Genomic DNA, 26116 nt, shown 5'->3' with positions numbered 1-26116 from the left:
CAAGTTACTACTTAATGTAACTGTTCAAAGTCTGTTGCTTTTGTGTCATAATTCCATTGACGTTTACCTCAACCTCTTTTGAAATTCGCAATAAATTACAACTTAAATAAGCATCATTGGTATTATATAAAATTATATCTAAGAAAATATAAATCTAAATAAGTTATGAAATAAAATAACATGTACAGAAGCCACTAACCTCTACCCTTTATACAAATGTGTTTGAAGTAAAACACTGGAAAATAACTCGCGCCTTGCGGGTATGAAGCAAGATCTGGATAAGTCTCCACTTTACTATTCTTATTTAGTTTTGTTTTGCATATTTCTGTGTTTCTGATTTCATCACTCAGTATTATCTTTTTTTCTGTATTAAAACATAAAACATATAAGACGATGTGGTACTATGATTGCCAATGAGACAGCTATCCACCAAAGTTCAAATAAAGTGATGTAAGGAATTATACGCTCTATTATTTCAAATATCTTGCTATAGTATTTTTTTCAAAAAAATTATCCTATTTGTCTCTTTTCTTAATTTTCCCCCTTTGTTTTCTTTTATTTTGAAAGCGCCAAGATCCGATTGAAGGTCATTTCAGATGATGTCCTCTAACTTAACACCTCAAAGTTTGGTGACTATGTGGAATGCATTTATCCCATCGACCTTAAAATAATGACTATCATAAATTCATATCAGTCTGGTTCATATCTTGACCTCAATCTAGAAATTTACAATGATGATCTGTTGAGAACAAAAGATTACGACCAAAGAGATGATTTCAACTTCCCAATTATAAATTTTACATTTTCATACATCTACATGTACATACCAGCAGTACTTCTGCTTCACAGTTGATGGATATGTTCCAATTTTTGTAATCACAATTTTTTCTCTTTTCCACAAATGTGATATCACGGAACGAGATTTATTACCTAATTTGTACTAAAATGAGCAACACGACGGATGTCACATGTGGAACAGGATCTGCTTATTCTTCTGGAGCATCTGCGATCGCCCCGGTTTTTGTTGGTGTTTGTGTTGCTCAATTTCAAGTTTTCTATGTTGTGTTTGTAGACTGTTCACCATGTTCTACATAAGGAAATGCATGTACCAAGTCAGGAACATGATAGTTGTTTTCCATTCCTTTGACATGTTTGATGTGTTTGAGCTTTTGATTTTGTCATTTGATAAAGAACTTTCCATTTTGAATTTTCCTTCGAGTTCTGTATTTTTGAAATTTTACTTTTTATTGTCATTTTTAATTTCTTCAGGTACATTGTCTATTTGTCTTCGACTTATGAGTTTCAATATCCCGTTGTCTCTATGTTAAAATACAACCATCGTTAGTGTTTATAGAAAGCCATTGATTTTGTTATTTTTATTTGTCAAATATGGATATACGGAATACAAAAAAGATCTGGATGGGTGGTATGTACAGACTAATCAACATTAAAAAACACGTATTTCAAAATATTTTATGATTGAGAGAATTTTATTTTCAGTAATGTATACTTAATACATTTGTAAATAAACAATTCCGGTTAAAATTTCACGTTACAGTTTGTATCGTTCTCGTGTTAAGATATGTTCGACTCCGATCTAAATTGAACAGGATTCACAGTTTACTTGCTCAGGATACAACGACTTCATTCACCAATTATACTTGCCGCCATGACATAACCTAGAGTGTTTAATGTGGCGTTAAACACCAACAATTAATCAATACATCACATACCAGTTGTATTTATGAACAAATATCCCGCCATCGACTTTAAGGAAGGATGAAATGTGGGTATAATTAAGGAATACCGAACAATAAAACACTGATGTGGCTTAAATTAATGCAATATTTAAGTGTAAGGAAAATAGATCAAGAATTAATTATCCACATAAGGTATGCAATACGTTTTTTTGTATGTTCGCGTTGTATATTTCTTGTTAAGATGTTCAGGGTTGATCCTCTAAGTCGTGTAATTTGAGATATCGTTATATAAATGTTATCCTATTCCTTTTAATAATGGATTTTGCTTTATAGATCGATTGGGATGAATAAAAGGAGAAATTGATAGAATAATCATCCATTACTCCCAAAATAGGCAGGAATGACATTTAGAGGTCAACAAACTGTATTCAATATTAGACAAGTGTTTATATAAGTTGTCAGATTCCTACTCGCCACTGGTCTAGATATAGCGTGCATGACATCAATATAGATCTATTATCAACACTAATTTCAATCAAAAACAAAACACTCAAATAATACCAAAGACAAACATTGACCTGTAACAAGCACAATTACATGTTGACACTTTTAGTACTTAATATTACCATATTTCTTTGAATTGATTTAATAGAAAAAAAAACGGTTTACAAAAATACACTACAATAAAACTTGTTAACTCTAAAGGATTTAGTCAGGTGAAATAAAAAAAAAAACCCTGGAATTTAAAATTGATACTTTTAAAAAATGGCAGAAAAAAAAACTGACTCGGACTTTTACCTTCACTACAAACCAGTAAAAGTCTGAAATGGCCTGTATCTGTACTCGACTGTACTGATTTTTACTCCACCAGTCTGAATTGGTCTGAACTTTACTTAATATTACTCGACCCAGTCTTAACCATACTCGACTGTACTGATTTGTACTTGACCCTTATCTTTGCTATTGAAAATAGTCTCGACTATTACTCGACCAGTCTGAAACAGTCTTAACCCAGTCTCGACCAGTACTCGACGACCTATTTTTTCAGTCTGAACCATACTCGACCAAAGGGCTGAACCATACTCGACCAGGCGGAACCATACTTGACCAAATAACCTCTTCTTTATAATTTTGATTGTTAAAATAACTTTCTCTTCAACTTACATGACAACATCCACAATTAAATAAAGATATATATAAAAACATTTTTTTACATCCTTTAATAATACATGATTCTCTTAGATTTGGCAAATCGAGATAGTTAAATCTTCTAATTTTAAAGTCTGAGTCTTGTTAAATAAATTTTTTAAAGACTTTTTTTTACCTGAAAACCACACCTATACTAAGGGAAATAAAACCTTATTAAAAATAAGGTGCTTTTTGTTTGGCATGTGTTTTTCTTTTAAACAAAACTTGATTTTCATAAATTCCTAAATAAAAACGAATGTAGGACAGAAAGTCACAGGACAAAAAGGCACAATTCAGTTTTGAGATTATTTTTCTTTGAACAATAAAACACTTATTTTTAAAAAACATTTTTGTATTTTTCTTCAAAAAATATCAATAATGATCAAATAATTGTTAAGAAAACAATATGTTACAATGTCTTGGTACTTAAATGGCTTCATGGTGCCAAGAAATATATCCTTTGCATGATTAAAATTTTATAAATATTTATTTATCAAGTCTTATAAACAATTTCCTAAATTGTAAAATGAATATGTGTAATAAATAGTAAACATTTCAAGATCTTTCTCATAAATATTCAAACAATTGTATACAAATTATTTGTGACTTTTTGACCTATCAAATTTGTGACTTTCTGTCCTGTGACTTTTTGTCCTGTGACTTTCTGTACTTATGTTATATGGTTAAAAAACAATAGTTCTATAGCTATCTTTTTAATGAGGTAACAACAGCCTACAAAATCACTGACATTGTTTAACCTTATATCAGAAATATATCTATTCCTATTTATAATTTGGGATATATATATTTTAAAAGGGATAAAAAATTAAAGAAATGAATAAACAAATTTTCTTCTGATTAGTATGGAAAGCCACAGTGAACCCCCCGATTATTATTATTTTTCTTTTAAAAATACATGGATACAAATAAATCTTCGGCTTTTAAAATCCCGCCGATTATTATCAATTCTAAAATCTTCGGCTTTTCAAAATCTTCGGCTTTTCAAAATCTTCGGCTTTTCAAAATCTTCGGCTTTTCAAAATCTACGGCTTTCAAAATCTTCGGCTTTTCAAAATCTTCGGCTTTTCAAAATTCACCGCCGATTATTATATTATAAAATCTTCGGCTTTTAAAAGTCTGAAAATCTTCGGCTTTTCAAAATCTTCGGCTTTCAAAATCTTCGGCTTTTCAAAATCTTCGGCTTTCCAAAATCTTCGGCTTTCCAAAATCTTCGGCTTTTCATAATCTTCGGCTTTCCAAAATCTTCGGCTTTCCAAAATCTTCGGCTTTTCATAATCTTCGGCTTTTCAAAATCTTCGGCTTTCAAAATCTTCGGCTTTTCAAAATCTTCGGCTTTCCAAAATCTTCGGCTTTCCAAAATCTTCGGCTTTTCATAATCTTCGGCTTTTCAAAATCTTCGGCTTTTTAAAATACACCGCCGATTATTATATTATAAAATCTTCGGCTTTTAAAAGTCTGACCCCCGCCGATTATTATCAATTGTAAAATCTTCGGCTTTTAATCAAGAGCCCGCAGATTATTTTCAATAATAAAATCTTCGGCTTTTATAAACCAAACCAAAAATAATCTCCGGGACCCGAATATTATGATTATATAATCTGCGGGGAAATATAAAAATGCAAAGACTTACATCAAATGCAGACGCGGAACCGAGAAATACATTCGAAACTCTCTAGATTTGCATATTCTGGTTCATTACACCAAGAAAGGTTGAGATAGATAGATAGGTGTTATTGTTGAAAAGACAACTGAAAACCTCAAACACGCAAGCACATGCAGACTATATAGTATGTATGTATATATTTAAGTGTGTGCGTAAGCGTCTGTATGATTTTTAAGCCCCCGTGACAAAATAGGGGTGGGGTATAAATTTACCCCTGTCCGTCCGTCTGTTCGTCCGTAAGATGCATTGTTTGTCCGGCTATCTCCTACAGTTTTGGAGGTACAACTTTAATATTTTGTAGGATGTTCATACAAATAATAAAGGTGTGCATGGCCACAGGATTTTGATTTCTTCCAAATATTGTGACAATTATAGCTGATCACAGCTGTAGTTGCCTAAGTTGGACTTGGTAATTTTCTTGGTACTACAGCTGCAAATAGAGATCTTGGTTTCATCGTGGTTTATCTATTTGTCATGAGTTGGGCGAGTTGGCAGACCTTGTTTCAAAATCAAAATCCTGTGGCCATGCACACCTTTATTATTTGTATGAACATCTTACAAAATATTAAAGTTGTACCTCCAAAACTGTAGGAGATAGCCGGACAAACAATGCATCTTACGGACGAACAGACGGACGGACAGGGGTAAATTTATACCCCACCCCTATTTTGTCACGGGGGCTTAAAAATCATACAGACGCTTACGCACACACTTAAATATATACATACATACTATATAGTCTGCATGTGCTTGCGTGTTTGAGGTTTTCAGTTGTCTTTTCAACAATAACACCTATCTATCTATCTCAACCTTTCTTGGTGTAATGAACCAGAATATGCAAATCTAGAGAGTTTCGAATGTATTTCTCGGTTCCGCGTCTGCATTTGATGTAAGTCTTTGCATTTTTATATTTCCCCGCAGATTATACAATCATAATATTCGGGTCCCGGAGATTATTTTTGGTTTGGTTTATAAAAGCCGAAGATTTTATTATTGAAAATAATCTGCGGGCTCTTGATTAAAAGCCGAAGATTTTACAATTGATAATAATCGGCGGGGGTCAGACTTTTAAAAGCCGAAGATTTTATAATATAATAATCGGCGGTGAATTTTGAAAAGCCGAAGATTTTGAAAAGCCGAAGATTATGAAAAGCCGAAGATTTTGGAAAGCCGAAGATTTTGGAAAGCCGAAGATTTTGAAAAGCCGAAGATTTTGAAAGCCGAAGATTTTGAAAAGCCGAAGATTTTCAGACTTTTAAAAGCCGAAGATTTTTTAATATAATAATCGGCGGTGAATTTTGAAAAGCCGAAGATTTTGAAAAGCCGAAGATTATGAAAAGCCGAAAATTTTGAAAGCCGAAGATTTTGGAAAGCCGAAGATTTTGAAAAGCCGAAGATTTTGAAAGCCGAAGATTTTGAAAAGCCGAAGATTTTGAAAGCCGAAGATTTTGAAAAGCCGAAGATTTTAGAATTGATAATAATCGGCGGGATTTTAAAAGCCGAAGATTTATTTGTATCCATGTATTTTTAAAAGAAAAATAATAATAATCGGGGGGTTCACTGTGGCTTTCCATAGATTAGGGGTAAACTATAAAGTAATACATCCTGCTTGGGGCACACTGATTAAAAAGATCACACCTGGTAAGAGAGTAATAAATTTTAAATAACATCCATTGAAAATTACAACATCCTGTAAAACTTAAATAACAGGGTCTTTTGAATTCACTCGATAAGTAATACATGAGTTTAAGAAAAACATGGTTTTCTTTTTACCTGTAAAACACACCTGTACTGAGGTAATTAAACCATTAAACCTTATTAAACTGCTTCTTGTATGCCATGTCTTTAATTTTGCCAAAACGTATTAAAATTTAATTAAAATAAATGTCTACTGCAACTTTGGAATACATATCCTTTTTTAAAAGGTTGTCAAGGATTGCTATGAAAGTTTTATTATTATATTAAATTTTTGGTTTTACAAAACAAAGGTGTCAATTTTTACATTTATTAAGTTTATTTTATATATATTTTGATAAAAAAAAATTTGAATAACATTTAAGATATTTGAATAATGGTTGAAAGTTCTAGTATTTTTGATGTGCATAAATCAATGTGAACATGATATCATGTATATAAAAATTCATTTAACAAACTTAATTTATTACATGATATTTTTTTAATCCAACCAGAAATTTGATCACCTTGTTTTATTTAAATTTTAAATGTGATATACATTTTATATATATATATTTAAATCTGTTGTAGAGTTGTCACTGGTTCAGACGTACTTATAAATATAATTATTTCTGTGACTGTATCTTGCATTAATTTGTAGGATCCTTTACAATAGAAATTTCAGCTGATCTGTAACAATTCCATCTTCATGCCTTATATATCATGTACTGTATTACGACGCTAGATTAAAACTGACTAGGAAAGGTAACACCCGGCCACCGAAAGCTTTATTTTTGTGAAGCATAGGTGGTCGTGTGGTCTAGCGCGTCGGATACAGTGCAGGCGATTTGGTGTCACGATATCTCAGTAGCATGAGTTCAAATCCCGGCGAGGGAAGAACAAAAAATTTGCGAAAGCAAATTTACAGATCTAACATTGTTGGGCTGATTTTTAGACGAGTTGTATATACAGAATGTACACAGCCATGTATCACCATCACTGCTGGTGATCCGATGGATAAATCTGTTGTAGAGTTGTCACTGGTTCAGACGTACTTATAAATATAATTATTTCTGTGACTGTATCTTGCATTAATTTGTAGGATCCTTTACAATAAAAATTTCAGCTGATCTGTAACAATTCCATCTTCATGCCTTATATATCATATACTGTATTTACAACGCTAGATTAAAACCGACGAGGAAAGGTAACACCCGGCCACCGAAAGCTTTATTTTTGTGAAGCATAGGTGGTCGTGTGGTCTAGCGCGTCGGATACAGTGCAGGCGATTTGGTGTCACGATATCTCAGTAGCATGAGTTCGAATCCCGGCGAGGGAAGAACAAAAAATTTGCGAAAGCAAATTTACAGATCTAACATTGTTGGGCTGATGTTTAGACAAGTTGTATATACAGAATGTACACAGCCATGTATCACCATCACTGCTGGTGATCCGATGGATAAATCTGTTGTAGAGTTGTCACTGGTTCAGACGTACTTATAAATATAATTATTTATGTGACTGTATCTTGCATTAATTTGTAGGATCCTTTACAATAGAAATTTCAGCTGATCTGTAACAATTCCATCTTCATGCCTTATATATCATGTACTGTATTACGACGCTAGATTAAAACTGACGAGGAAAGGTAACACCCGGCCACCGAAAGCTTTATTTTTGTGAAGCCTAAGTGGTCGTGTGGTCTAGCGCGTCGGATACAGTGCAGGCGATTTGGTGTCACGATATATCAGTAGCATGAGTTCGAATCCCGGCGAGGGAAGAACAAAAAATTTGCGAAAGCAAATTTACAGATCTAACATTGTTGGGCTGATGTTTAGACGAGTTTATATATATATGAATAACAGTTCCTTAATTAATGAAATACAATAGATAGATACAACAAATAGGTCTAGGTTGGTTAAGACATGGTCGAGTATGGTTCAGACTAGGTCGAGTATGGTTCAGACTAGGTCGAGCATGGTTCAGACTTGGTCGAGAATGGTTAATACTATGTCGAGTATGGTTCAGACTCGTATAAAATGGTTAAGTACTGGTCGAGTAAAGGTCGAGTACAAGTTCAGATTGTTTAGTATGTTTCAGACTACAGTCGAGTAATATCAAGTAAATTTCAGACCAATTCAGACTGGTCGAGTAAAAATTAGTTCAGTTGAGTACAAATATAGGCCATTTCAGACTTTTACTGGTTTGTAGTGCTTATAATTAGCATTGGCAAAGCAATCTAGAATCTGCTTCAATTTTGGTAATGTCCTTTTATGAGCAATTGAAATCTTCTATGAAAAGAAAAGTGGGTGATATGGGGCAAAAAGTTTTATCCTGTTTCGTAGGAAAGAACCCAAGGAGTCCGAACATCTGACAAAAATTTCTAAACCTGAATTGACTTTATCCATTACATTCAATAACTGAATGACTGAGGACAAGAAGAAAGGAACAAATGAGAAAACTCTTAATAGAGAAAATGCTTAGTTCATGGAAAATATTATTGATTGATGATTTCATTTAGGACAAAAAAAAAGTAGAAAAAAATTTAGCGAAATAAATACATTATATATGAATAAAAATGAAAGAGGACCTTGGAAGGACGATATTGATAAGTTGATTGATTCATAAAAATTAAATGTATCAAAAGATTAATGGAAAGTAAACAGAAAATTGAAAAAATATTCCAACATTTAGTTTTAACATTTTAAAAATTTAGAATGGAAATGGGGAATATGTCAAAGAGACAACAACCCGACCAAAGAGCAGACAACAGCCGAAGGCCACCATAAATATATGAAGATACATTGGCATAGCCTGATCTTTAATCATTCGATAAAATACAATATAATCTAGTATGTTAATGACATAATTGATGATAAAGGTAGAGTTCAAGAAGAGAAAATGTACAGTGAAAATTAATCAAAATGTACCTAAAATTGGATTGTACTGTAATACAAATAAGTATATCATGTATATCAAATAATTGGAAAAACATATTGACTCAACAAAATGATTTTCTCTTTTTAAAGCAAGATTTGTTAATGACGATGATTCACAAAAATAGTAAAATACAACTGGTCAACAAGAGGGGAATGGTCTTGGGTAATCTTAAGACGTTTATATGTTGGTCTTTTGTTTAGATAAAAACTAATTAAATGCAAACTAACCGCCACAAAATAGCAAACAGTGCTGAAAGTGGCGTTGAATACATATCAATCAATCAACCTTTATGTCTAGAAAAAAAAAACAATATTGTAGGAGCCTCAAAGTATACAGATGATGGATCTACTGGATATATAAGTAAAAACACATGTATACTGGTTATATAAAGGACTTTACAACATCGTTATCCTTTATCTATGTATGCATATATATCATGATAAATATGAATTACACTTTAAAAATTTCGTGCGTCGCAAACGCCTTTCTGAATTTATCTTCATCAGGAACGCTCATACCCAAACATTTAAAAGCCAGAGATGTATACAAACGTAGAAACCATAGAAGCTTTCTTACTAAAGGGACACAAACAGAGTGGCAGCTTTGCTTGAGGGAGTTGGGATGACATTGAAAGTTAAACGCCTTTTTATAATGTTAATTGTAAAACAAAACATATTTTCATATCAAAGTTTTAGAATTATTATCAAGTTCCTCACTCTGTAGCTCGTACAAAACGACAGTTACTTGATTATAGTATTACATCAAACAGAAACCTTTGAGTTACCATACAACCTTCAACAATATGAAAGTAATGACAAAGCAAGCATGTTGAGATAAGTGTGGCAATATTGAAGCTTCTGTCTATATATCAAATCGGTTGTGTGGCCACATAACCCTGCCTGAACTTTATATTAACAGTTAATTGTTCATATCATATGGGCAAACCTCTTAACAAAAATTTTCAGTTTTCCATTGATTAACGTGTCAATTAGAAATACATAGTACATCATCAACATTCGGGTTTGAGGACTTGTCGAAGGACTGTATACATGTAAACTCTAAACAACAGAGGAAGCCGGAAAAAAAACCCAATACTGCTACAGTAAAGATCGTTAAATCCACATGCTGATCAAAGAAACGTTTTACAATTTAGTGTTGATAAATCTAGCAAAGTAGATGCTGGCCAGACAGTGATAAGTACATTATGTGTGTTGATACGACTCACTCGTCACAAGCTATCCGACCTCTATTATAAAAAAGTGTATGTCTTAAATTCAGGGAATATCAAACCATCAACATTGTTATGATAATATTAAAAATCTGTTTAAAAAAAAACCCAACATTTTAGTACTGCTTCAAACCACAAGTAAGCTAAGTGAGGGAACAAAAATAGCATAAGTATAATATTGATCCGTAAGTCAATTATGGCATGGAAACATATCTGAAAGACAGTGCCTATACTTGTTAACTGTATAACAATATTACCCTAAAGAGCTGGATGCGAAATTCTACTTTGTATTAAACTCCTGCAACTGGAATCATACTTAATTAGAAAATCGTTTGACAAACTTTTTATATCTCTATCCTTGAAAATCACAATAAAGGCAGGAAACATTATTAATAGGAACTAGAATTTGAGGTTAGTACTGACACTATAAAAGAAACAAAACAAAATATACCAAAGGGGCATTTAAAATCTCAAGTCGAAGAAAAACAGAGCATACCATGGAAAAAGTTAAAAGGATTAAAAGACAAACAAATATATCAAAAACTTGGCAAAAAAAGCAAAGACTTGGTAAAAAAACCGAACCAAAACCCGGGGGTTAACTCAGGTAGTTCGGAAGGGTAAGCAGCTGCTGCTCCACTAGAGTCACCCGTCCTATTTCACATGGCAAGTAATATTTCGGTAATAAATCGCATTCGCTGATGTCACAATCAAAGATAAGGGGACGGAATTGTGGCTACTACAATTGGGACACGAACATTCCTTGATTCAATAGCTTCCTATAAGTTCTACTTTATTTCTGGACATACCCTCAGCCATCAACACCACATAACTTAAACCGATTCATTTTGTTTTTAATAGAGAATATCCCTTTTTTTTCTAACCAGCGATATATCTAAATCATCTGTATATTATGCCGTTTGTTATCTTTACTGACATCCACTACAGAAACTTGAAAGTGCACACTCACTATCACATAAAGAACTCGGTAGTAATTATGATTATGATACAGCGATCATATTGTTTATATTGGCCCATTGTCCTACTGTATATTGCCATTTAGATATCGTTTTTTTGTTATTTGTGTCGTTGACATGATACCACAATTTTGTCTCTTGAAGTATTCCCCACTATAAAATAATATAAAAATAATATTGCATTTGGATAAACAGAAACATTTCATCAATTACTGGTGCTAGCAGTATATATCGAATTGTCAAACACACAACATCACCTGGGTCTTGTAAAGCTTATAAAAAATATTATATGATCCGATTACTGATCCTTAAAATACAAATCTTTAAAGGAAAACTTAGTCTTAAGGTCGTGTTGACATTTGTCGATCATAGTAATATCAAACATATTGACAGTTTAAAAGAAAAAACCGTGATCATAATCGAGCACGACTTCTTGTCAATTACGAATCCTCTTTACCACGCACAATCTCGTAAGACTCATTTACTTATTTTTCTTCATTACCTTGTGCCAAATGAACTTCGTTAACTTGTTATTTTTTGCAAACATATCATTTATTCATGTCTACCAATTAGATATGGAAAGATTAAATGTAGATAAGTGGTTGATGCAATTATGAAAGTCGACAGGACTTCTAGGATACATACGACAAACATTAGCAGCTAATAACATTTTAAAGTTGAGGGCGTAAGGACATTCACAGTCTTAACAAATTGGTAAGGACATGTTCTGGAGAAAGGTGATACAAGCAATATCGCATGACGGGCGTTCTGACAATTATAGTATACGAAAAGATATTTATTTGCTGAATTCTTTGTAAAATCAGAAGGAGGTTGACTCGAAGAAATTCTGTAGTAAAGAATTTTGAGCAAACGTAACAAAATGTAATAACACTTGTCTTGCTAACGGATTATGCTCTGGGTCATTTTTATGTAAAATGCATATATATATATTTTCATTACTGCTACAGGTTATTAAGTAAAATTGTTTTTATTATGTTTTGTTTAGATTTATATTCATTTATTTACATTTTTTGTTCTATTTTTTTGTTCTTTTAGTTTTTAAAGCAATGTACTGGTTTTACTTCTACAGGAATGTATGAATAAAAGAAAATCCGAAGTATAGGTCAAAGGGACGCCAATATAACGACACATATAACCAAAGATCTCCATTATTGTTACGATTTAAACGAACATACATTCATTAAACATAGACAGCCGTCTATATAATATATCAAGTTCTTAATCGCATAAAGGCTAAACAAAAATGTAAATATATTGAACAGCAACTTTCAAGGCTTACACGTATATACTAAGTGTTAGTGTTTCATAAGGACTGCAAGTGAACTGGCATTTTACATTGTATTGCATGCATGTGATATAATTCGATGTTTCAAACATTTTTTATGTTGGTTGTATTGTACTACAAACACGATGTGACCCCATAATATTTACAATGTAATGTCATATCTATGATTTTAATGTATTGTAAAGCAAAGTGATATCTTTACAATCTGACAAAAAATACTATGTTAAGGTACTTTTTTCTAGTTGGACTCTTTCTGGAGACGCATGGATACAGGTATTTAATTAATATCAAAACCAAATTGAAAAATAACTGATTTTGAAAACCTCAATCAGATTTGGTTCTTTTTTATTGTGGGACTTTTGTTTCAAATGCACTTTAATCTTCGTATATTTTGATTGACTAAGCAAGTTACTGGTAACACTGAAAGATTAAATGCTATTCAAGTATTAAAAAAAAACACAAATACTTATTTTTTCAAGTTACGAGGCGCAATTTAAGGTAACATTTTCTCTCGGAAATAAGATGATACACATTTTTTTTTTTTTTTTTTTAAATCATTCCAAACAGAAACTATTTTAAATTACCATTGTATTTACTGTGTTACGACGCTAAATAAAAACTGACGAGGAAAGGTAACACCTGGCCACCGAAAGCTTTATTATTATAGAGCCTAGGTGGTCGAGTGGTCTAGCGCGTCGGGCATAGTGCAAGGCGATTTGGTGCCACGATATCTCAGTAGCACGAGTTCGAATCCCGGCCAGGGAAGAACCGCAAATTTACAGATCTAACATTGTTGGGCTGTTGTTTAGACAAATTATATATACAGAATTTATTTTCAGCCTTGTATCACCATCACTGCTGGTGATCCGTTGGATAAAATCTGTTGTAGAGTCGTCACTGGTTAAGACGTACTTATATATATATTAGACCCCTCTACCAAGAAATTTGTTTTGCATGCACGCGTATAAAAATTGCGGTTTTTATCCAACGCAATCATAGGTTTGAACGTTGTTTTCAATTTAGACTTATTATATTTTTTTGTTTGGGCTTGTATTATATTTGCCTTCGGGTTTATATGATCCGTTCATCCTATTTCGACTCTTCAAATTTCAAGAGTCTATCCTAAATTGAGGTAAATTATATGGCCTTCCAAATACCGTTTCGATTCCTAACATCACTGAAGAGACATTAATTGTCGAAATCCGGATATGTTGTACAAAATTTTGCACCTCATGTTTGCGGTATTCCAATCTTTTCCGCAAACTAATTGTTTTCTGTTTGGTAATTAATTAATAATAAGATCCATTTTGTTACATCTGGTGATCCGTTTATTTGGCAATCGCCAATGGCAGTCAGCAGTGTTTAAGAACATCAGTTGTTCGACCTGCTAGTCAAATGCGTTTTGTTAAAATATACTTTTTCACTTTTTTGGTCTTTTGGAACATGTTGTTTGTGCTGAATTTAGACCCCTTTACCAAGAAATTTGTTTTGCATGAACACGTATACAAATTGCGGTTTTTATCCAATGCAATCAAAGGTTTGAACGTTGTTTCCAATTTAGACTTTTTATAGTTTTTCGTTTGGGCTTGTATTATATTTGCATTCGGGTTTATATGATCCGTTCATCCTATTTCGACTCTTCAAAACGCAAGAGTCTATCCTAAATTGAGGTAAATTATATGGCCTTCCAAATACCGTTTCGATTCCTAACATCACTAAAGAAACATTAATTGTCGAAATCCGGATATGGTGTACAAATTTTTGCACCTCATGTTTGCGGTATACACTCTTTTCCGCCAGTTTGTTGTTTTCTGTTTGGTATTAAATTATAATAAAGATACATTTTGTTATATATTGTGATCCATTTATTTGGCAATCGCCAATGGCAGTCAGTAGGGTTTAAGAACATCCGTTGTCCGACCTGTTAGTCAAATACGTTTTGTTTAAATATACTTTTTCACTTTTTTGGTCTTTTGGAAAATGTTGTTTGTGCTGTATTTAGACCCCTCTACCAAGATATTTGTTTTGCATGCACACGTATAAAAATTGCGGGTTTTATCCAACGCAATCATAGGTTTTAACGTTGTTTTCAATTTAGACTTATATATATAAGTTCTAAAAATAGAACACAACAATCAACATTCAATCTATATAAAATAGACCAACAGCAAATTTACTCAAATGTACTGGATACTCTAGAATAGAAGATACTAACTGCTCAGATAAGGGAACAATCATAAAGTCTAAAGATTTGCGCAACGGTATTAATTTTAGATAGTTAAACACGAAGATGTTGTTCTAAAATCTTGTTGACAAATATTTCGGCTGAACAAATAGCCTTCGTCAATGTCAATAATTTTAACAATAACTAGTATTTGTGTATGTGGGGGCGTTACATTTAATTTTTTAAAATCAACCCTTGCCTTTATTCATCTCGATTACTAGATTGAAGAATAGTACATAAAATATACAATATAAAATCTACACTAAAAAATTAATTTAAAAAAAGACTGTTATAAACGATAAGCTTAAGGATGTTCGCTACTCTTGTTTTTGACTTTTTGTCAGATATTCGGAATCTATGGAAAGCCACAGTGAACCCCCCGATTATTATTATTTTTCTTTTAAAAATACATGGATACAAATAAATCTTCGGCTTTTAAAATCCCGCCGATTATTATCAATTCTAAAATCTTCGGCTTTTCAAAATCTTCGGCTTTCAAAATCTTCGGCTTTTCAAAATCTTCGGCTTTCAAAATCTTCGGCTTTTCAAAATCTTCGGCTTTCCAAAATCTTCGGCTTTCAAAATTTTCGGCTTTTCATAATCTTCGGCTTTTCAAAATCTTCGGCTTTTCAAAATTCACCGCCGATTATTATATTAAAAAATCTTCGGCTTTTAAAAGTCTGAAAATCTTCGGCTTTTCAAAATCTTCGGCTTTCAAAATCTTCGGCTTTTCAAAATCTTCGGCTTTCCAAAATCTTCGGCTTTCCAAAATCTTCGGCTTTTCATAATCTTCGGCTTTTCAAAATCTTCGGCTTTTCAAAATTCACCGCCGATTATTATATTATAAAATCTTCGGCTTTTAAAAGTCTGACCCCCGCCGATTATTATCAATTGTAAAATCTTCGGCTTTTAATCAAGAGCCCGCAGATTATTTTCAATAATAAAATCTTCGGCTTTTATAAACCAAACCAAAAATAATCTCCGGGACCCGAATATTATGATTGTATAATCTGCGGGGAAATATAAAAATGCAAAGACTTACATCAAATGCAGACGCGGAACCGAGAAATACATTCGAAACTCTCTAGATTTGCATATTCTGGTTCATTACACCAAGAAAGGTTGAGATAGATAGATAGGTGTTATTGTTGAAAAGACAACTGAAAACCTCAAACACGCAAGCACATGCAGACTATATAGTATGTATGTATATATTTAAGTGTGTGCGTAAGCGTCTGTATGATTTTTAAGCCCCCGTGACAAAATAGGGGTGGGGTATAAATTTACCCCTGTCCGTCCGTCTGTTCGTCCGTAAGATGCATTGTTTGTCCGGCTATCTCCTACAGTTTTGGAGGTACAACTTTAATATTTTGTAAGATGTTCATACAAATAATAAAGGTGTGCATGGCCACAGGATTTTGATTTTGAAACAAGGTCTGCCAACTCGCCCAACTCATGACAAATAGATAAACCACGATGAAACCAAGATCTCTATTTGCAGCTGTAGTACCAAGAAAATTACCAAGTCCAACTTAGGCAACTACAGCTGTGATCAGCTATAATTGTCACAATATTTGGAAGAAATCAAAATCCTGTGGCCATGCACACCTTTATTATTTGTATGAACATCCTACAAAATATTAAAGTTGTACCTCCAAAACTGTAGGAGATAGCCGGACAAACAATGCATCTTACGGACGAACAGACGGACGGACAGGGGTAAATTTATACCCCACCCCTATTTTGTCACGGGGGCTTAAAAATCATACAGACGCTTACGCACACACTTAAATATATACATACATACTATATAGTCTGCATGTGCTTGCGTGTTTGAGGTTTTCAGTTGTCTTTTCAACAATAACACCTATCTATCTATCTCAACCTTTCTTGGTGTAATGAACCAGAATATGCAAATCTAGAGAGTTTCGAATGTATTTCTCGGTTCCGCGTCTGCATTTGATGTAAGTCTTTGCATTTTTATATTTCCCCGCAGATTATATAATCATAATATTCGGGTCCCGGAGATTATTTTTGGTTTGGTTTATAAAAGCCGAAGATTTTATTATTGAAAATAATCTGCGGGCTCTTGATTAAAAGCCGAAGATTTTACAATTGATAATAATCGGCGGGGGTCAGACTTTTAAAAGCCGAAGATTTTATAATATAATAATCGGCGGTGTATTTTAAAAAGCCGAAGATTTTGAAAAGCCGAAGATTATGAAAAGCCGAAGATTTTGGAAAGCCGAAGATTTTGGAAAGCCGAAGATTTTGAAAAGCCGAAGATTTTGAAAGCCGAAGATTTTGAAAAGCCGAAGATTATGAAAAGCCGAAGATTTTGGAAAGCCGAAGATTTTGGAAAGCCGAAGATTATGAAAAGCCGAAGATTTTGGAAAGCCGAAGATTTTGGAAAGCCGAAGATTTTGAAAAGCCGAAGATTTTGAAAGCCGAAGATTTTGAAAAGCCGAAGATTTTCAGACTTTTAAAAGCCGAAGATTTTATAATATAATAATCGGCGGTGAATTTTGAAAAGCCGAAGATTTTGAAAAGCCGAAGATTTTGAAAGCCGTAGATTTTGAAAAGCCGAAGATTTTGAAAAGCCGAAGATTTTGAAAAGCCGAAGATTTTGAAAAGCCGAAGATTTTAGAATTGATAATAATCGGCGGGATTTTAAAAGCCGAAGATTTATTTGTATCCATGTATTTTTAAAAGAAAAATAATAATAATCGGGGGGTTCACTGTGGCTTTCCATAGGAATCCTCTAGTTTTATCCATGTTAGTGCCAATAAAACTTTTGCCCGCTAACCCCTATTTTTCTTTTCATAATCTTATTCCATATAGTTTAAATAGCCATATTTGAAAATGCTATAAAATCCTTGTTATTTTTTCATAATTTTTAAAAGAAAAAGGGTGCCAATGTTAAATGTATGAAAAGTCTAGAGAGAATTATTTCCAGCCAAATTTTCAATGGCTTATATCTCGAAAACAAGCACACGGACCCTTAATTTTTTTCTGCTTTTTTAGTTCCTTTATTTATATACTATCAATTTATAACAGTCTTTTAAAAAGCTTGTTATTTTGAAACAGAGTAGCAAACATCCTTAATGTTATGTGGTTTGTGTATTTTGCAATAAATTTCGATGTCTTTGACTAGTTGGTACCTTTTACTGTGTTTGATTTACATTAAGTAAGCAGAAGCCTTTCTTGTAAAGCTTGCTTATTTAGTTTTTACCGTTATTGAAGTCTGTATTGTGAGCTATCAATGTATAGATACTTCAACGTTGTGTTTTATTCTAGCTAGTCATACATAAAGCATCGCTCCGATCTTGTAAGGCTTCAACAATAATTTTAAAAGATTATGATTTTATTTTTATGGTAGTTTCATTTAAATTATACAAGTGTTCGTAAATATACAAACATTGCAGGACAAACATAGTCTTAATCGAAATGAGAAGATGTGGTATGAGAGCCAATGAGAAAACTCTCCATCCAAGTCACAATGTGTTAAAAGTAAACAATTATAGACAAAAGTACGGTCTTCAACACGGACCATTGGCTCACACCGAACATCAGCAAGCTATTAAGGGCCCCAAAATGACTAGTGTAAAACAATTCAAACAGGAAAACCAACGGTCTAATCTATATATATAAAAAAAACCAAAAAAAAACCCCGAGAAACACTTAAGAACCACATCAACAAACGACATCCACTGAAACAGGTTCCTGACGTAGGATAGGTACAAACAAATGCAGCGGGTTCAAACGATTTAACAGGCGCCAACCTTCACTATAACCTGAAATAGTAGTGTAACATTACAACATAGAAAGACACACTATAAAATATCAATTGAAATGGCTTAACTCAATCAAAAAGACATATTAACAAAAACAAGTAAACATATTATCCTGAACAAATAAATTTGATCTATGACACAATGTCAAAAAGACAACTATAACCTTGGACAAAATGGCGTTAAATAAAATAACGTACACAGGTAAATTCAAATATACTAATTTTGTTGTTAGGAGTACGGAGATATTTTTTACAAAATAAATAAATTAGTTGTTCATAGTACGAGAACAGCAGTGAAAATTTATCTTCATACTAAATACTTACCAGAGATGGTACATATTTAAAATAGTGAGACGAGATATAATACAAAATAAGTAAACTTTGAATAACAAAATTGCATTACAAATTGTGTAACAGGTCAAATTAACACGAAAGTACGATTTGAGAGTACTCGCAGTTACTGAAAGCTAGTTAAAATCCAAGAACAATTAATAATAAAAAATCATGCATCAGAGACTAAAATCAACTAAAACATATTCCAGTGATTTAGTGTTTTAACGCCATGGACAGTTAAGATTGAATTACCATTTGTTGATGATGCCAATATCAAAGAATATGCAAGTAAATTAAGTATCGCTTCTATCATTCGCCAGCTTGGAAGACTCGTTAACTTTATTTTTTTCATTAATTTGTTCTGAATGACCTTCGTTAACCTGTTTTTTTTTTTTGTGGGAAATATATAAGTATAGTCTACCAATTTGATGTGATCAGATTAAATGTAGTGAAGTATTTGACAATTATAGGAGGTGACAGAATTTCTTCGATACATTAGATAAAATTTAGTCGGCTAATAACATCTTAAAGTTAAGGACATCAGGACATTGTTGACTGCTGTGTTCCCTAATTTTTGATATTTTTACCTATTATGTCTGTTTGTTTTACTCTCACATTGTTGTCAATATATTGGAATTTTACGCGACTGTCATACAAAGTTTAATCCACAATTTTCTACATAAGGAAATGCCTGTTCCAAATCAGAAATATGAAAGTTGTTTTCCATTCGTTTCATGTGTTTGCGCTTTTGATTTTTCCTTTTGTTAAGGGACCTTTCGTTTTGAATCTTCCTTGGAGTTCGGTACTTTTGTTATTTTACTTTGTTAAATACCAGATATTAGGTATCGTTGATCAGTTTTTAGAACTACTAGGTCGATGCCACGGCTGATGGACGTTTCGTTCACGACGATATCATAAGCCTTTTGTTTTGACATGGAATATCATTCATATATATAAATAAGGAGATGTGGTATGATTGCCAATGAGACAACTATCCACCAAAGTTGAAATAAAGTGGATGTAAGCAATTATAGACAGCCGTACGACCTTCAACAATGAGAAAACCCCTACCGTATGGTCGGATATAAAAGGCCCCGACATGAAAAATATGAAATAATTCAATTGAGAAAACTAACGGCATAATTTATAACAAAACAGTTTACGAAAAACAAATATGACAGACATGAACCAATATGTTCATTTTTTGTAAATTTGGTGTATGTAAAATGTTGAATTATTCCAAAAACTTAGTTTTGTTCTACCCCAGGCTTAGATAATCTTAGTCGTTTTTGTTTCAACTTTTCGGAATTTTAAGTTTAAAGTCTGTTTATTTATGAATTTGATTTCGCAGACAAAATGTTTTGATACAAGCGCTAATAACAAAACACGCGTCTGGCATACCAACTAATAAGAATGGTATGATCTTTGGTGAGTTTTTATATTCTTTTGAGATGAATTCCTGCAAGAATTACAGAATGTATTTTTGCTTTGTTTGGTCATAGGTTACACAAAGGGACATTTTTATGGAAAGTTCATAATGTATAAATAAGGTTGTAAAAAGAAAGTTATTTCCTTATTTATTCTTAATATTTGTGTAAAATATTTAAACAATCTTTATGTTCTTTGTGTATGTGCTTATTTTGAAAGAAATTGAGTGGTTATTTGAATTAAATGCACTGGCATTAACTTCTACGCATCAGTAAAGTAAAAAGATAGAGGAAAGTATGAAGAAAGAAGATATGGAGTAAACGACACATCTAACAAGTGAACATCTCGAGATGAACATAATCAGAACGACACATATAACACTAGTACATCTCGAGATAAACTTCATATGAACGACACATATAACAAGTAGTTCATCTCGAGATTAACATAGTCTTTAACAATAGACATTATATCAGTCCCTCGTTCGGTACCAGACTAAACCCGGTGTGAATATATTGTGACATAATTGACATACATTTTGGACATATGTGGTAATAAAATTACCACTTAACGTGTTTGCTCTTAAAAAAGTAAAACATTTTATATATCAATATTCATAATGTGGGCTACCTGAAATATGTATCCAGACAGCTATTTAGTATGATGATAGTCAAAGTGACCTCTGTTATATTTCGGAAATTTACTTATAAAGCAATTTAACCCTATCTCGGACAGTTAGCATATTTTGTAATTTTTAATTTTGCGCTTACCAAAAAAAAAATTGTTGTTTAACATCCAGCTGGGCTGCAATTCAAGTATAAAATTCTGCATAAAACGTTAGGTTTTATTTTAAAATGTATAGGTGTCAGTCGATCCCGGCAATTATCTACACAGGCTGCAATGCCATATATTAAAACGTCCTAGACATTGTCAACAGTTATTTTCCCTACTATGTCATCCTAATTATACTAGCTCTTACGTGCACAGAAGACGTTCATTTGTGGATAGTTGTTCTTCTAGTGAGAGTTTGTTGGTAATCTACGGAAAACTAACTTCTAGGACAATCATTCACACATACATCTCATATAGCAACGGCTACACTCAAAGCTGACACCAAACATCTATATGGGACGCTAATTTAACATCAACATCCAAACCAAGAAAGATGCCAGGATTCTGACCATTCGCACCGGAATATTAACAGTTGGATATTATGCTTTTTAAACTGACTACTTTAATTTTATTTATTTTTATTACATGATTTATTTATGACAACAGTTAGAATACACGATTATACAACGTTTACAACAATATCAAAGAACAGTGTAATAAACCATGTTCAAATATCACCATGGACATTGATAAACAAATCTATACAAAGACACCACTTAACTAAAACAAACGGTATAAACTGTTACAAAATTTGCCTTTAATCTTTATAATTTGTTTATTTTGCACTAAAGTTTGATATCTTTGTTTACTTTATAGTGTTTGTTTTACAGAGAAGTCTTAGTTTTGCATCAGTCTTTGACAAATGTCGAAGGCTGTATCGTGAACTATAGATGTATTTTATTATAGCTAGCCGTACATAAAACATCTCCCCGGTCTAGTAAAGCTTCTAAAATAATATTATAAGTTCCGATTTCTGATCTTCAAAAACACAAATATCGCAAATAAAATTAGTCTGAAATTCGCTTTAACATTAATTGATCATGCGAATATCAAACATATTGAAAGCTTATGCATTTCCTATCATGATTTCCTTGATAGAGGATTGCTGCTCACAAGGAAGCTGTTAAACCAAGAGTTCCAAATGGTGAAGTTGAAATCATCCCTTCGTAAATTTTACGGACGCCATCACGAGTTGGTTGACCGTTATGGAATAACCGTTTCACAGATGATATCAGATATGTTCCTTATGTCGTAACTACAATACCCTTCCCTTTTCACGAATATGACCTACCGAATTAGACTATTTACCGGATTTGTAATAACATAAGCAACACGACGGGTGCCACATGTGGAGCAGGATCTGCTTACCCTTCCGGAGCACCTGAGATCAACCCCAGTTTTTGGTGGGGTTCGTGTTGCTTAGTCTTTAGTTTTCTATGTTGTGTCATCTGTATTATTATTTGTCTGTTTGTCTTTTTATTTTTTGGCCATGGCGTTGTCAGTTTGTTTTCGATCTGTGAGTTTGACTGTCCCTCTGGTATCTTTCGTCCCTCTTTTGTAAAGCTGAAGTGCAATGGACTACATGAACTATAGTTTGAATGCTTTTCATGTCAATGCAGAAGTCAATTTGTTTGTTAGAAGCTTTTTTTCGGATTTGTAAAATAATTAAGGGGCTTATACACTTTTAATACCACGGGAAACAGGGTGTTATTGATGTAGATGGGAAAGTTAACCTCCTGTAATAGGTTTGTTTTAGAAATCTAAAAATGGTTCTATTTTTACGTACGATGGGGAGTAGCATTCTTTAAATACATACAGGTCTGCAGACCTTATTATAATATAACGGTAAACGAGGATCTCATTTAGTATTCAACTGTTACTTATGGCATACATAGACATTTATGAATGCAATAATAATTAAAATTGAGAATGGATATGGGGAATGTGTCAAAGAGACAACAACCCGACCATAGAGCAGACAACAGCCGAAGGCCACCGAAGGGTCTTCAATGCAGCGAGAAACTCCCGCACCCGGAGGCGTCCTTCAGATGGCTCCTAAACAAATATGTTTACTAGTTCAGTGATAATGGACGTCATACTAAACTCCAAATTATACACAAGAAACTAAAATTAAAAATGATAAAAGACTAACAAAGGCTAGAGGCTCCTGACTAGGGACAGGCGCAAAAATGCGGCGGGGTTAAACATGTTTTTTGAGATCTCAACCCTTCCCCTATACCTCTAGCCAATGTAGAAAAAACAAACGTACAACAGTACGCACAGTAAAACTCAGTTTAAGAGAAGTCCGAGTCCGATCCGATGTCAGAATAGGAAACAAAAGAAAATAAACAAAATGACAATAATACATAAATAACAACAGACTACTAGCAGTTACTGACATGCCAGCGCCACACCTCAATTAAACTGATTGAAAGATTATGTCTTCGTCATATGAATATCAGTCACAATCCCTCCTGTTAGGGGTTTAGTATTATACCATCATAAAATATATGAGAAGAACATAACCCGCGTCATGCCAACAACTGGTTTTAGAATAAATATGTTTAATTCCGAAGCAAAGACCCTATAAGTGAATCAATGTTAAAGCCAAAATATGCAATCTTTAATGACCTGACAACAGTATCGTAACTATATCCCTTCTTAATAAGTCTGTTTAAATGTTTTGTTAGCTTTTGAGGTGAATACTGACATTTTTGTGCTTTGTAAAGAATATTACCAGAAAAGATTGGATGTGAAATACCCGAACGTATAAGATGTCTGCATGTTGAGTTATATTTACGAATGATGTCCTTATACCGATGATAAAATTTAGTAAATGTTTTGACTAGTTTATGATATCGGAAACCCTGGTGTAATAATTTTTCAGTAATACATAAATTTCTCTCGCTAAAATATAATACGTTGTTACATACACGAGCGAATCGTACAAGTTGAGATATATAAACACAATAAGATGGTGACAAGGGAACGTCACCATCTAAAAATGGATAATTAACGATAGGAAATGAAAAATCATCTCTTACACATTTGTAGATTTTAAACTTGCCATCAAGCCTCATATAGACCACCACACATCGCACTTCGGCACAGACCATCGCACTTCAGCTTGACCATCTCACTTCAGCGTCCCCATCGCACCTCCGAGTTCTATATATATATGTATTTGCTGATTTCTGTTGTTATATCAAACTTTGCAGATACATACACATGTAGCTCACATATTTTTGACAGAGATGATTTTGAGTATAAACTATGGAATATAATGTTATTATTTGGTCATAGGTAAGACTAAGATACATTTTTTTGGGAAAGTGTATAATACATGAATGAGTAATATAATAAAATTAATTTTCATTATTTTTAGGGTATTTTTGTGGATTATTTTGTATGTTTTATTTGAAGGAAATACAGTGGAATTAATTAACGAAAGACACTTGTACTACTAGGTTTGAGTAGAAGAAAAGTAAAAGTATGAATATAAGATTACTTTAAGTGTACGACAATGTGACAGCAGACTAGCTACACGAATAACCAGAGGACATATAAATAATAACACACAATTTCAAACAGTAAACTTTATCACCACAATACATTTAGCCCTTAGTCACTCCGAATGTAAACAAATCTCACCAAAGATACTTGGCTTATAATTTGGTACGCAAGAGGTGCGACTCTACTACATGCAGTGGTACTTTAATAGGAAAAAAACTACATAAAAAACTAAAATCTGAGCAACATGAACACCATCGAGACCGGGGTTGATATCAGACAACCCTACAGAGTAAGCACATTCTGTACCAAACGTTGCACCCTTCATGCTGCTCATGGTAATAACAAATTCTGTGTTAAGTCTCATTAGGTGATGCCATAATCAAAGAAAAGAGGACGGGATGTTTGTTTCGAAAGTTGGAACATATGTGTGGTCATCTGTAACACAGAAACTCCATATGAACTATATTTTGGTAATTAGGACAACACTCTTTTGATTTAATATCTACCTTAATCAAATTTAGATCATTGATTCGGATTCTAAAGTAATTATAAAAAGGCCACCACTAGACATATTTTACATAATACCCTTCGAAATGGCGAATAAAGCTTGTTTGGTAAAAATCATATGTTTGTATGTTATGATATTAACATAAAATTGATGATTTTCTTATATTTCCATAGGAATTGATACAAAAGTCATGATATCAACGTTGATCTCTGATTAGCAAATTGCTGACCATTATTAAAGTAATTTCGGATTATTGCGCTAGGTACTGGGTATAATGAGCCTCAGGTATTAGTAGTAAAAATAAAAGATTGGCAGAATTGTTTTCCTACAGTTGTGAGGCGTAACAAAAATGGAAACCAAGTATGAATAAAAACATGAAAACGTAATGACCTTTATGAGCCGAAGGGAACTGATAAGAATACCCAAAATCAACTAAGGGCAACATTTGCTAGGAATTTGCTGTCCCAGGAATAGATTACCTTATCTGTATTTGTAAATACCTTTCAGAATTTTGGATACTCAATGCTTTTCAACTTCTTATCTTATTTGGCCTGTTTGGTTTTTTTCCGAGTGTCACTGATGAGTCTTTTGTAGACGAAACGCGCGTCTGGCGTACAAAATTTAATCTAAGTATATATGACGAGTTTGTTTACTAAGAAGTTCTTATTATTCATCAACGGAGGATTTAAGAGAAGTACATGTATGTCATAAATCTAGTCAGTACTGAAGCAATGGCTACAGAGCTGATAATACCCTAGGGATCTTACACTCCGCCAGCAGCATGAATAAACATGTTTAACTAATGAATTGATTGAATTAGCTATGGTGTACAGGAATGAAAACACATATTATACAATCGCTTGACCAATATTGCTTGAATCAAATGTTGTTCTGGCCCTTTATTCATAAAACGTTTTACCGCTACCAGCTTAAATTCATCATACATGGAGT

The sequence above is a fragment of the Mytilus californianus genome, unplaced genomic scaffold (genome assembly GCF_021869535.1).
Source record: "Mytilus californianus isolate M0D057914Y unplaced genomic scaffold, xbMytCali1.0.p SCAF_3, whole genome shotgun sequence".
In the NCBI taxonomy this organism is placed as follows: domain Eukaryota; kingdom Metazoa; phylum Mollusca; class Bivalvia; order Mytilida; family Mytilidae; genus Mytilus; species Mytilus californianus.
This window is presented reverse-complemented; position numbering follows the sequence as displayed.